Source organism: Cupressus sempervirens, chromosome 6, assembly GCF_028749045.1.
Source record: "Cupressus sempervirens isolate cs-2001-9-10 chromosome 6, ASM2874904v1, whole genome shotgun sequence".
In the NCBI taxonomy this organism is placed as follows: domain Eukaryota; kingdom Viridiplantae; phylum Streptophyta; class Pinopsida; order Cupressales; family Cupressaceae; genus Cupressus; species Cupressus sempervirens.
In genome coordinates, this window is record NC_143123.1 from 671109210 (window position 1) to 671123067 (window position 13858).

A 13858-nucleotide genomic window follows, 5' to 3' on the forward strand; every position below is an offset into this window, starting at 1 on the left:
TGTAACTCATCTACACTCACCAGTAGAGGATTTGTGCATAAGTGTGCCTATAGAGTTGATTGGTGAAGGATCTTGGAGAGATCCTCTATAATTAGGGGATTTATGTTCTAAGTAGAATTGTCAAGAACATCCTTGATTGTTATAGTGTCTGCAGGTGTGATGGTTATATGAGGAGGGCTAGGAGGTGGCATTTGTGTGTCTTGCACATTCTATTCCTCTTGCTGTTGTCGCTCAACTATTGCCATGTCTTATCCCTTTTGTGAACATTCATCCTCTCCTTTTTCTTTATCTTCTTCCTCTTTCTTCTCTTCATCTCCTTTTTCTATTTTCTTCTCTTCTGCCTGCTCTTCTATTTTCTTTTTCTCCTCCACTGCTTTGGCTTCCTTTTCCTTTTCACTGGCTTTAGCCTTATTTACTTTTGCATCCTTGTCATCAATCAATTTGTATATTGACTTCCACAATTGTGTAGACTTATTCACGACATCCTCAATTTTATTTTGTGGAATACTAAAGGCTCTATATTTTGGTGCAAATTTGCCACCATGTTTCTTAGTAGCCTTAGTAATTTTGACCTCTTGTCAAGTCAGGCATCACTTGTGCTAAGGTAGATTCTCTGATCTCCTTTTCCATTTTGAGACAATAATGCCATTTGTTTTCAACTATCTCATATAACTCCCTAGGCATGGTATTGTCTAGCTCTAGAGGTGTATTCTTAAATTCAGCCATCATGGTATATACAGATTCCTCTATTTTGTTTTGTTCTTCTCTGCTTAATTTGTTAAATTCAAGGCTTTTCAAATCAGTCAAATTTGCATTCTTAATATTTTTATAAATTTTATCTATGGCTGATTTAGGAGGATGACTTACCACTCTGAATTGGCTGATATCCTCTGACTCTATTCTCTCCTCATCATCAGTGTCTGGCTATGCTACACACTTCTTCTTTTCTTTGGCACTTCATCAGTCTGTTCAGTAGCCTCCTTCTTCTCTTTTGTTTCCTCCTTGGCCTTTTGTGTAGATGCCCCTGTGGTAGCTCTTGTTACTGGTGCCTTTGGTTTGGCTTGTCTTGTTCCTAGAGCCTTCTTTTCTTGAGGCTAGGCTGGATGTTGAGTTTTAGCCTTTCTCTTCTTTGACTCAACTTGTGTAGGTGCTTCCTTGGCTTCTTCTTCCTTAGCACCTTCTTCTTTATCTTCTCCTAAGCCTTGGGTTATGTCCATTGGGCCTTGTACCTTGTTCTTCTTCTTCACTCTCACCTTCTTCTTCTTCTTCACTCTCACCTTCTTCTTCTTCTTCTTCCTCTTCAACACCTGCTCCCCCTTCAATTTTTCTTCACTAGTTTATCTTTCTTCTTTAGGGTGGAGGTTGCTTTAAGTTCCATATCAACTTTGGATTGCACAACATCATATGTTCCAAAATGAGGAGCCTCCTTATCAATCTGTTATGCACGCAATGCTGTGATTGCTGTTGAGGCTTCATTCACATCAAGTTCATATCCTAATGGCCTTAGCCATCTCACCCTTGGAGCTGTTGCTTGAATGTAAGTGTCGTCAATGTCTACCAGGAAGCATATGTCATTGATATGTTTTTCCACTAAGGGAAATTGGTATTCTCACTCTTTGCTTCATGGATTTCTTGAAATCCTCAAAATAGCTTGGCATTTGGGCTTCAAAGTTGTCACCCATCTGATCAATGTACTCATTGATGTGAGTGATTGCAATTTTGTTTGGATTATAGTTCACCTTTCCAATTGAAGGAAACTCTTCCATGATATAGAAAAATATGCACACAAGAACTGAACCAAACTTGCATTGAACACCTTTTGACCTTCTTATTGCTCCTAGGTTCTCATTTATTTTTTGCAACATTAGTTCTGCTAGATCATATTTATGATCTTTTTCTACAAGCTTATAGGCTACATCAACAACAATACATGGTACACTACTTAATTTGGTGGATTGGTAAAATTTGTGAGATATCACTCTCACTACAAAATTTAGAAGAGGATCTGTTATAGTATCAATTGGCATACCCCTCTTATTCTAGTTAGCCCTTGTATTCCTTTCAATGACCTCTTTTGAATCACCGTGCAAGGTCTTGGGCTGATCTAGGGTTGGGAAACCTGTAACCCTATGTACTATCCTCTTTATTATTTTAACTACTCCTATTTCTAGCCATAGAAAACCACTGTGTATCCTGCTTAAAATAATTCTTATCCATTCTGTTTTAAAACATGTAGGATAAACTAGGGCATGGGTTAAACCCTTCTACTCAACTATCTAAAACTCATCCTTCAAAGTTTTTTTATCACATAGTTTGTCATAGGCTTGAAATATCTCAAGGTCACCTATAGCTCCTATTTTTTTGTTGTAGCACTTCCTTACATCCTACACAATGACAACCTTCAGTGGAATTATGGACAACATGCTAACAGGCTCATTTTTGCAGGCTACCTTGGGAATGGGTCAAAACTTAGGTTGTTTTACTTCATTACTAACCAGCTGGACCTCATGACTTTCTTTTCCCTTGAGGTTCTTAGAACTAGAAGCCATTATACCAATATAGGGTTTCAATATTAAAATTCTAACACTACATAGCTTGGCACTTGATAAATACTTTAGATCGATGAAATTTATGTTGAATCACTATTGAAATCAATGCAAAAGGCTTCAAAGTTGCTGTTTGATCGCCTCTAAACTTTTCTCATCTTTTCTCTATATTTGAATGGCATAAAAATGATCAAAATTTGACTTTATACCTTTCAAAACCTAGCATTAAATGCTTAGTGCATACAATTATAAACTCGACACTTGAAGGTTTCAACATGACTCAACTTCCACTAGATTTTGTTCACTTGGCTTCCACTAGATTTCCACTTCACTCAGCTTTCATTGACATTTCTCAACTTGGCATCAACCATTAAGTTGGTTGCTATAGAAACTCGACATCCATTGGAGTTTTACTCAGCATTTGAAGACAACTAGGCAACACTAGTGAAAACTTTGAATTTTAACTTTGCATCTTCTCTCATGATGTTTTCTTCTTTGTAGTGGTTGTTTGTCATGGGACTAATGTATGATATAACTTTGTATATTAGTCCCATACACATGTTCATGCTTATTTGGATGAGGTGTGATCAATTGACCTCTTAGGTGAAGTGACCCCTTCATTTGATATGCTACACTCATCTTTCTTCTACCAAGTCTTATACATTTACCCTCTAATGTGTTCAACATCTACCTTCTCTTTTCCTTTGTTGACTTCTGACTTGGGTGCCTTTGACTTTGTTGGGAAATTTTTTCTGATGTGACCAATCTTCAAGCAACTAAAACATGTGGTTTGACTCAACCACCTACTATACTTCCCTTTGAAATGTGTCCTTATGCAATTTTTAGGAATGTGCCCATACTCCTGACAGTAATGATATCTCTGTCTAGTATTGTAATCCCAATTGTAGTGGTGTGCAATGTTGTTTCTCCTTGCAGGTTGATTAGGTGTCCACATAGGCTTTGATCTACACTCCAATGCTCTATGCCCATACTTCTTTCAATTGTAGTAGTGACCATCAAATCTTGGTGTTCTCATGGTCCTAGTCCTGCATTCTTGTGCTTGATGTCCTTGCTTCTTACACTTATGACAGTAGCTTGTATTCTTAGGCTTATCATGTTGATTGTTCTTCTTACTCCTGTATACATTACCTTTTTACTATAGAAATGACAAGTAGGTTTAGTGTTCTTACCTTTGTCACTCTTTTTCTCAGCGCTCTTTGATGATTCTCCTTGTTTAGTACTAGTGTAACCAAGTCCTGAAGTATCATTATTGGCCCTTGGTGATTTTAGTAATTGCTCAAAGTACTTGATAGCCTCATTGGGTTTTTTGAAGCTTTCTGCTATCTCCTTCTCTCTCCTTAACTCGTTCTACAATTGTTCATATTGCATTCTCAAGGTGGAGATCTCAATGTCTTTCACATTTAGCTCATGATGAGCATTCATCATCTAGCTTAAGATGTTAAGTTGCATGTTTGAGATCCTTTCAAGCTCAACTATCTTCTCCTCTAGTCTATTGGTAAGATTTCTCTTGTCATCTTCTATCATAGCCTTGTCTTCAATGGCTTTCTTCTTTTGTTTAGTTACTTCACAAAGCATTATGGCTTGTGATTCTTGTTCAAGCTTGAGTATTCTAATTTCTTCTACTTGAGCTCTGTTCTTCTCCATCAATTCAGCTATTGCTACACCAAATTCCTTAGAATCTCCATTTGAAAACACTTGAGTTGTGTCATTCTCCTTGTAGTATATGTCATTTTTAGCTATGGCTATATCCTTTCTTCTTTTCAAGGACTTTCTCAACTCTTCTCTGGCTTCCTCCAATTTGTGTAGAGCGAGATGCACATCAATCACCAAATTATCTATAATCTTCTCAAGTTTGAAGACTTCCATCTTCAAATATTTTCTCTAAGCTATTATGCTTCTCCTTGTGAGAACCTTACTCTGATATGAATTGTTGGAATATTCAAATGGGAAGAGTACTTCTGAGAGGTTGGGGGGGGGGGGGGGAGGGGGGCGGCGGCGGTGTGGGTGTGAATCATTACCACACTTTAACCTTTTCAAATCATTTGAAACAAATAACTAAAAGTAAACCACATGCATGTAAATATATTAAATACACATAAAGTAAACACATGCATCAACACACATAACACCAAAATTTTGGTAACCCAGAAACCCTCCAAGAATAAGAAGGTAAAATTGGGGTGGGGATGATACCCACAAATCATTGTAGCAATAATTGTTTGACTAGTTCTAATGGTCTACCCTATGAAAGGCCTACCCTGTTAAAGGCTTTACACTGTGTCAATAGTGACCTGGTTAGAGGATTTATAAACACTTTACATGAAGGTTCACCCTATTAAAGGATTTAATCACCTCTTCAAAGGATCTACAACCTAGTTGTTAAGCTAACCTATCAACATAGGATTTTCCACTATCTAATACAATTGCTAGAGAGTATTAAAATTCTTTGACCTGATTGCTTACAATCTTCAATTGCTGATTTTAGGCACTGGTTCTACTCATTCTAAATTTGATCCTCTGAGATCTGATATCTATTCGTAGCCCTTGTTCTATTCTAATCAACTAGATTTGTAATTACTACTCAATTCACTAAGTCTTTGATGTCGCTACTGCTTGCCCTATTTTGTAATTTTTGCTATTTTCTTAGCAACTTCCTTAACTTCTATTCATCAACATGAAATCGTGAGGTCTAAGCCTTCTTATAAAGACTTCATAGAATTAGGATTAGGTATGGATCTATGATCCATATTGAATCTTTAATTCCCACTCATTCCTTGCACTTTTCTCATTGGTTGCATGCCTTCTCCATTTTTCTTATTAGCTACATGTTGATTGCATAGGAAATGTAAAAGATCCGTTCTTATCCTTTGAAATCCTTCTATGTCAGCTCAAAAAATGGTTTACATCTGAGTTTGTGAAGGAAAAAACTCATATGCTAATTCTGTGTTACTCAACACATACTGGATTACTGGTGCTCGGCACATGTTTGATCCTAATTTTCTGGGCACCTATTACATTATGTCTTGCTTGACATCAACTGTGACTCGACACTTATATATCACTTCACACTTGCATAATGCTCGACACCTAAAGTCACTTGGCACCTGTTGGAATTCTGGCTCGACACATACTATAGCTCAACATACATAGTGTACTTGACTTCTATGTAAAAAGTGATTGTGTTGACACTCAATTGTCAAAACCATTCTGAGACCAACAAATAGTCCTCAAACTAGTTTGAATCCAAATGGGCTTTTCATATGAATCCAATTTTAGGAGATTAAACCAACGGCGGGGGCAGGTAGCATTTTTTCTTTTAGAACATGAGTATTTACCATATTTATATTATCACCTTAGAATACTTTTTCTTTATTTCTTCTTTCAATAAAAAAATAGTTATAAAGAAACATTTAGGGGGAAATTTGATAATATTATATATCTTTGAATTTTTGCTCACCCAAAACATAATATAGTTTATATTGAACCTTGGGCCCATTAATTGGAATGTAGATTCCATTTTATCTAGCATGCTTGCATCCTCTCTTGCCTCTTTAAATACATCAATTATTTGGTCAAGTCCATGCCTTGTTTAGGGACACCCCTAATTGGATTACCCATATTTCTACTTGAGTCTAAGCTATTTATTTTCTACTCTTTTTTTACTCACCATTTTTATTTATTTTACTTATATAAATATTTTGATAATTATTACTAATAAAAATAATTAGTGTGTACACTCATGTGCATACGCATGCATGTGTGTAATTGTAAAACTATAATTTTAATTTTAATTCTCTCTCTCTCTCTCTCTCTCTATATATATATATATATATATATATATATATACAGAGAGAGAGAGAGAGAGAGAGAGAGAGAGAGAGAGAGAGAGAGAGAGAGAGAGAGAAACTACAAGTGGAACAATTGTTATGTTATCATTGATGTCAAACCTACTTATTGGAGAAAAAATTACTAATAGTGTAGAGTGCCATATCTATTTATTGATGAAGAGAATTTGAAAATAAGAGATGTCAAGGTGAGATGGTGATATTGATAAGTGATGAGAAGTTAAGTATTGTTCGCAAGATAATGTGTTGTTTAATCAATAGATGAAGTGAAGAAGAAAAATGAAATAGATCTATAAGTGCAAGGACAAGAGTTGAGTTAAAATCTAAGAGTGATTGAGTATCAGAATTGGTCAGCCAATGAAGGAGCATGAGGAACAAAAGATTAAGGAACTTAAGTAGAAGTCAAAAAAATAGTTCAAGTCGAGTGTTAGTCATTGCTAAGAAAATTGATGAATGGAGATTAGTAGCGATTAAGCATAGTAATGGACAAGCAATCCTATTGATTTTGAGAAAAATATAACAATGTGTGTCAAGCTGCACTGTGATTGCCGAGTGACAACAAAAGTTACAATTTGTAAAGCAATTGAGTTTGAGGCTAATAGAGTTGAAATTTTAGACTAGTCAAAATATGTGGAAGATAAGGGTTGATGAGATGGAGTTTTTAATGTTTGAAGATAGTTTTTTACATGATCAAAGTCAAGGATTTGATCAAAAGTTTCTAGAAGTATCAAGACAGAGAAGGAGAAAAAAATTATGGAAGGATTTGATGAATATGATGTAACCCTAAGATCTATGGTGTTCTTTAAGAGACTCAAGATTGAAATTACATATTTAAGGAGGCATGCGAGATTTTTTCTAAGGTTGGTTCATTTTTTATTGGTGACTTTAAGGAGAAGTTGTGAAAAATTGAGAAATAAATGTGAAGTGTGAAGAGTTTGGTGAATTGTGATTACTTGAAGAGATGCCATGCAGATCAATGATGGAGATGACAATGAAGTCCACTCAATGAACCAACAACTAAGTGGATGGATTTGCAAAGTAAGTTATATTTTACAAATCAAACCTATGGTTGCATTGGATAACCATTGTGGTTATCAAAATTATTTGATCAAGGTTGACCTAATAGTCATTTTGTAAACCCTTTAATCAAGGTGACATTATAGTGGAATGATCCAAAGCCCTTTAACAAGGCCATTCCTAACAAGGTAGTGAAATCCTTTAATAGGGTCGCATTTAATAGTGTGTTGTATAACCTTTATTAGGGTTGGATTCTAACTGAGCTCACTTTAGAAGAGTAAAAATTTGGTAGCATGTTACTTGGTGGTTTTTTCCCAAATTGGGTTTCCGCATTAAATATTGGTGTCAAAGTGTTATTTACATGTGTGAATGTTTCTTTATGCATGTTATTTCTATATTTGTTTATTTTACTGTTAGTTAGTACACATAGATAGAACAGAGAGCTAAAGAATGTTAAATAACTAATGATGTTCTATATGGACCAAGTTATTTTGTGACACAGTGCAACATAGGAGAATCCGCAAAAGAGATGTCCAAACCCCCAACAAACAACCACAATGAAAATACAACTACAAAACAATAATGATGCAAGATTTGATACCAAATCAAAATTCTTTATTCATAGATATAACTAATTACATGCAATATGCTTGAGTGTAAGGCCTTCTAGGTTAGGGCCAAATACAAAAAAAAATTACAATATCAATTCTGTAAGATCTAACAATATCCACTTACAAACTCAATTCTAGCTTGTCTAGATCCACAACTAGATAAGAACACCAAGAAAAGCTACACTTGTAGCCTTAGGTCCACCAAGAAAACCCTTTGGTTTCTAAGCCACAACCCCAACTCTTCAAAATTTTCATTTACACATCATCCCCTTCTCAAAGCTAGAATGATAACTACTCCTAGAGACTCCACAAAACCCCTTACTTATACCTAAATAAGCCACAAGTTGACCTAACTTATTACAAACTAAATTAAATCCCTTACATTAAATATAGGTCAAGCCATAAGTTAGCTACAACACTTATTAAATACCCATACATAAATTAAATTCCAAAAGTTAGCTTATAGACAACTCAGTATGAATAGAACCAAAACCAATACTAGCACTTGGCACCAATAGGTTCACTCGACATCCACTAGCTATAGTAAATTGACACCCCCTAGGAGCTATAGTAACTCAACACCCACTAGGAGCTATAGTAACTTGACATCCATTAGAGCTACAATAACTTGGAATCCACTAGAGCTATAGTAACTCAACATCCATTAGAGCTACAGTAACTCAACACCCACTTGAGCTATAGTAACTCAATATCCACTAAGAGCTATAGTAACTTGATATCCACTAGAGCTATAGTAACTTGGCATCCAATAGAGCTATGATAACTTGACAACAACAAAAAAATTGAAACCAAGAGCAGTCATCTCTAACATGCAGGATTGCAAGAAAGCTTAGGATGCTCCTACGTTAAACACCCTAGGTTTGAAAAGATGTCCTAGTAACTTGAAGAACATCTTCATGGATTCATCACATAAATCCCAAATTGGTTCTTTACATACATATCCTCCATATCTTCAACTTGTACACTCTTTCCCTTGTTCTTATTTGGCTTCTTCACATCCATCTTAGGTGTGCTACATGTAGAAGTTGTGAAAACTAACTTCATAGATTGCCAAGAACACCTTCATGCAAATAACCTGTGCTGAAGAGAAACCATAGAAGGAAACAGTAGAGCTTGAAAAATCTCAATGGTGTGAGAGAAAAATGTATTCCAAGATTATGAAAATGAAAAAACAAGATTTTGACCTTAAAAGCAAACAAAACCCTAAAAGGGAAATAAAACTAGATTGTGTAATATAATTAATATAAAATATTAATTATATGCACCCAAGAGATAGCTTAAGTAACTAGAGTAATAAAAAACTTGATTAATTAAATGAACACAATGTAATTAATAAGTGTAACAAATAATTACTCTAACACCCCCCCTTAAGCGAAGCTTAGGAGGTAAGCTAACCTAGAAAAGCTATGAAAGTAGGAAAATGGGTCCTGGCAACAAGGCTTGATCAGGTACCCAAAACAAGGAAATCTCTATAAACTGGAGACAAAGGAGAAAACCTAGTGGGAGAAAATCCTCTACAAAAAGAGATAGAAGAAACATGCTAAAAAACATGAAGGAAGACTCAAAAAGACTCCCCAATGACAACTTTCATAACCCCAAGCATAGACCACAACTAAAGATATCACAATAATGCAAAAGGTTTGGTGAAGATGTCAGCAACCTACATGTTAGTGGGAATGTACTCCAAAGAGAGAATACCAACCTAAATCTACTGAAAAATGAAATGCATATGAAGCTCAATGTGTTTAGTATGCTGATGCTCCACCAGGTCATGAGAAATATGAATAACACTCTAGTTATCACACTACAAAACAATGGGACGATCAGGAGGAAAATCAAACTTAGTCATCAATTGTCAAAGCCATAAGATCTCCTAACTAGCAAGAACTACTACTTTGTACTTAGCCTCTGTAGATGAAATTGCATGAGCTTGTTATTTCTTGCATGACTAGGTGATAGGACCAGAGTTGAGATTAAAAAAAAATTCTAGAACTGGACTTCTGATCATCAACATCACTGGCCCAATCTGAGTTAGTGTAGCCAACAATGTGAGGAGCCCCTAAGGTGTAATGAATCCCATATAAAAGTGTGCCTTAAATGTATCTCAAATATGCTTGGCAGCTTGCTAGTGACTCTCATGAGGCTTATTTGAAAATTGAGAGACAAGACCAACTGTAAAGGAGAGATCAAGATGAGTGTGAGTTAGGTACAACAAGCTGCCAATAAAAAGTGGGATCCATTGAAGGTGAAGTGCAAGTGGTAGACAAGATTACACTCAACTGAAAAGGTGTAGGAGCAGGCTTGCAATCAAGCATGTCAAAGCATTAAAGCATGTCAAGAGCATACTTCTACTAATAAACAAAGAACCCAATAGAGGACTAAAAAATTTGTAGACCAAGAAAATAGTGTAACAGGCCAAGATCAGTCATCTCAAACTATTCCATCAATGCATGTTGAACATTATGAAGCATAAAGGATGAGCTACTAGTGAAGATAAGATCATCAACATATAGAACAAGGATCAAAACCTCAGCCTCAAGATGCTGAATGTACACAGTGGGATCAAAATGGCATTAGGTGAAGCTTGTAGAAAGTAGAAAGGAGTCCATCTTCTCATACCAAGCCCGAGGGGCCTATTTGAGACCATACAATGAGTGTCAAAGTCTACAAACCAAGGAGGAATCTTGCACAAATCCCTAAGGTTGCTCCATGTAAATTTCCTCAGTAAGATCACCATGCAAGAATACACCCTTCACATCCATCTAAAAAATGGGCCATCCCTGTAAAGTTGTGAGGGATAAGACAAGGAAAATGGAGTTCATCTTGGTGACAAGGGCAAATGTCTCAGCATAGTCAATACCCTCAGCTTGTGAAAAACCCTTTGCAATAAGATGAGCCTTGTACTTATCAATCAAACCATCATCAACAAACTTAGTATGATATGACCATTTGCATTGCACTAACTTTCTTCCCTTAGGAAGAGTACAAAGATCCCAAGTATGATTCTTCATCAAAGAAGAATATTCCTCCTCCATGGCACTATCCCACTTAGAATGTCTTGTCACTACTACAAATGTTTGAGGATCACTGCAAATAACATTACTCAAAAGACTAGAACCCACAATATGAGACTAGGTGCGACGAGAAGTGGAAGGATCACTAGCCAAAGATCCTGTAGTCTCAACTATAAAATGAGCCCATTTAGGCATTTGTGGAGGATCCTGTGGTAGAGATAAATGGGGATCTCTAAGATTTTCATCCTCATGATTTGAAAAAGATCCTAGAAAGAATGAGATAGTAGTGGTAAGTGAGGTGGACTTTGGAGGTAGGGTATCTACTATAAGAAGGCATTCATCAAACTGGACATCCTATCAAAATAGGAGCTCTTTGGAATCAGGATCAAACAACTTGTAGGTCTTACCATCCTCATAGTAGCCAACAAAAATGAGGTGTCAGCTCTTTTGCTCCATTTATCTCCTCTAAGCATTTGGTACAAATGCCCATGCTTCACTACCAAACTCAAAATGAAGATACATCAAGCTTGACATAGGACCAAGCCTCCTCAGGAGTTATATGTCAAACTACCTTGGGAGGCATTCTATTTTGAATATAGTTGGCACAATTGATTGCCTCTATCCAAAAAGACAATTCCATGGACCTAGACTAAATCATACAATTAGTTGTCTCTCGAAGTGTTCTGTTCTTTCTCTCTACCACACCATTCTGTTGAGGGGTGTAGGGCACTAAAAATTGATGCTAAAGACCATGTTTAGAGAAAAATCCCTAAAATCTTGGTTCACATACTCCCCACATTATCTATACGTATCTACCAAATAGAAAGACCAGTCTACTTCTCCACAAATTTCTTGAAGACTCGAAATGAATCAAAGACATCTGACTTGTAATTCAAAAAGTACACACATGCACGTCTAGAGAAGTCATCAGTAAAAGTAAGCATATATCTGGCATCAAAAAAAGGAGTGGGAAATGACATGAGGTCACTATAAATCAACTCCAATGGTGCCAGAGCATGAGTAGCTCGTCCATGTGAAAAAGGATACCTATGTTGTTTACCATGTGCACAACCTTGACAAACACCATATATGTAGGAAATCTAGGGAAGCCCAAGAACAAGTACATGTGTGCTCATCTATTGAAGATGTTTGTAATTGAAATTTGCCAAATGCTCATGCCAAAATTTTCTTACTTAGTTTGCATGTGCTATAAGAGAGGAACTCATGTCATCAGAAGACTCGAATCCATCAAATTTGTAGAGGCAAAATGCAGAGTCAACAATCCCAATAGCTATAATTTGCTCATACTCATATAAGTCTTGAATAATTGGATCACATGGTGAGAACTCAACTATCTTACCAGAGCTAGAGTGGAAAATCTGATAAATAGATAGTAGGTTTGTCAAGAAGTTAGGGAAAAAAAGAACATCATGAAGAGAACCCCTAGCTATTGCAACAAAATCAGAACCCAAGATAGAAAGATGTGATAAGTTCCTAACAACAATCTATGAAGTGGCACAAGGAGCAAGTTAGGTGACCAACTTCTTAGTGTTTGTCATATGGTGAGAGGCACCAAAATCAAGAATCCAAGCAGGCCTAGAAATCATAGCTTCTACAATAAGAGCATGACCTTTCCCTACAAGGGGGATGAAGACATAGAAGCTGAAATGTGATGCTCCTACATGGCTTCCTCTAAAGTCTCCAAACATTTTCAACACCTAGAAATAGAATGCCCATCCTTTCCACAAAAATTGTAAGTCTCAACTAATTTCTTCTTAGTCATGAAGGTATACTCAGTAGACTTCAAAGAAGTTTTACCATTGGAAGGGTTAGTTGGAGGTTTGGAATTAGTTTTTAGTTTATCTTTCTTCAGTTTGGCTTTCTATTTTGGTTTCCATTGAAAAGACTGAGCAACTGATGCTTGGTTGGAAGAGCTAGAGGCATCCACCTATTGGATCTTTGCTTGTTACCATGTCAATCAATCACAAAATGTCTCAAAAGAAGGCATATGATGTCTATTACCTAAGGCATCCATAGTGGAGTAGAAAGTGGAAGAAAATATCTGATACTGTCCTTGCAACTTTGAGAATATCAAAAAAATACGCTCATCATCTATTTTATTTTTCCCACATCCCTGCACAATAGAACATAGAGATTTCAACTTCATCAAGAAGTCCTCAATGGTGGAGAAGTTGGTAGGTGTCAAAGAAGTCAACTCTGCATCAAGCTAAATTGCCTAGAACTCATTCACTATACCAAACAAGTTGTGAAGCTTGGTCCAAATAGCCCAAGGAGTGGTAACCATCCAGGTGAAACAAAAGACTATATGAAATATTTAGTGCAATCAAGCCCATTTCTTCATCCATTTTGTTCTTGTGCTAAAGAACCTTGAAAGGGTACTACAAGATAGGTTGATTCTCATCTAGACATGACCATAAGCCACATGACATAAGAATCTAAGTCATATGTGCTTTCCAATTGTGATAGTTGTGTGCCATTAGCTGAGCCACATAGGGGTTTGACATTGAGAGAAGAAGATGGAAGTTGAAGGGTCAATTCTAAACTAAATTATAGAAAATAAAATGCTCCCCCCGCAACATATAAAAATATCCTTCAAAAACCAAAGAAACAACTATTAAAAGCACAAAAACTGAGAAAAATAATTGGATGTCAAATGCAGATAGGGAAGAAACTAAGGCCTCTAATTCAATCTAAAAAAATAGGTTCAAATAGCCTTGTAACAAAATGAAACCTACATCATCATCTCTAGCTAAAAACTAGCT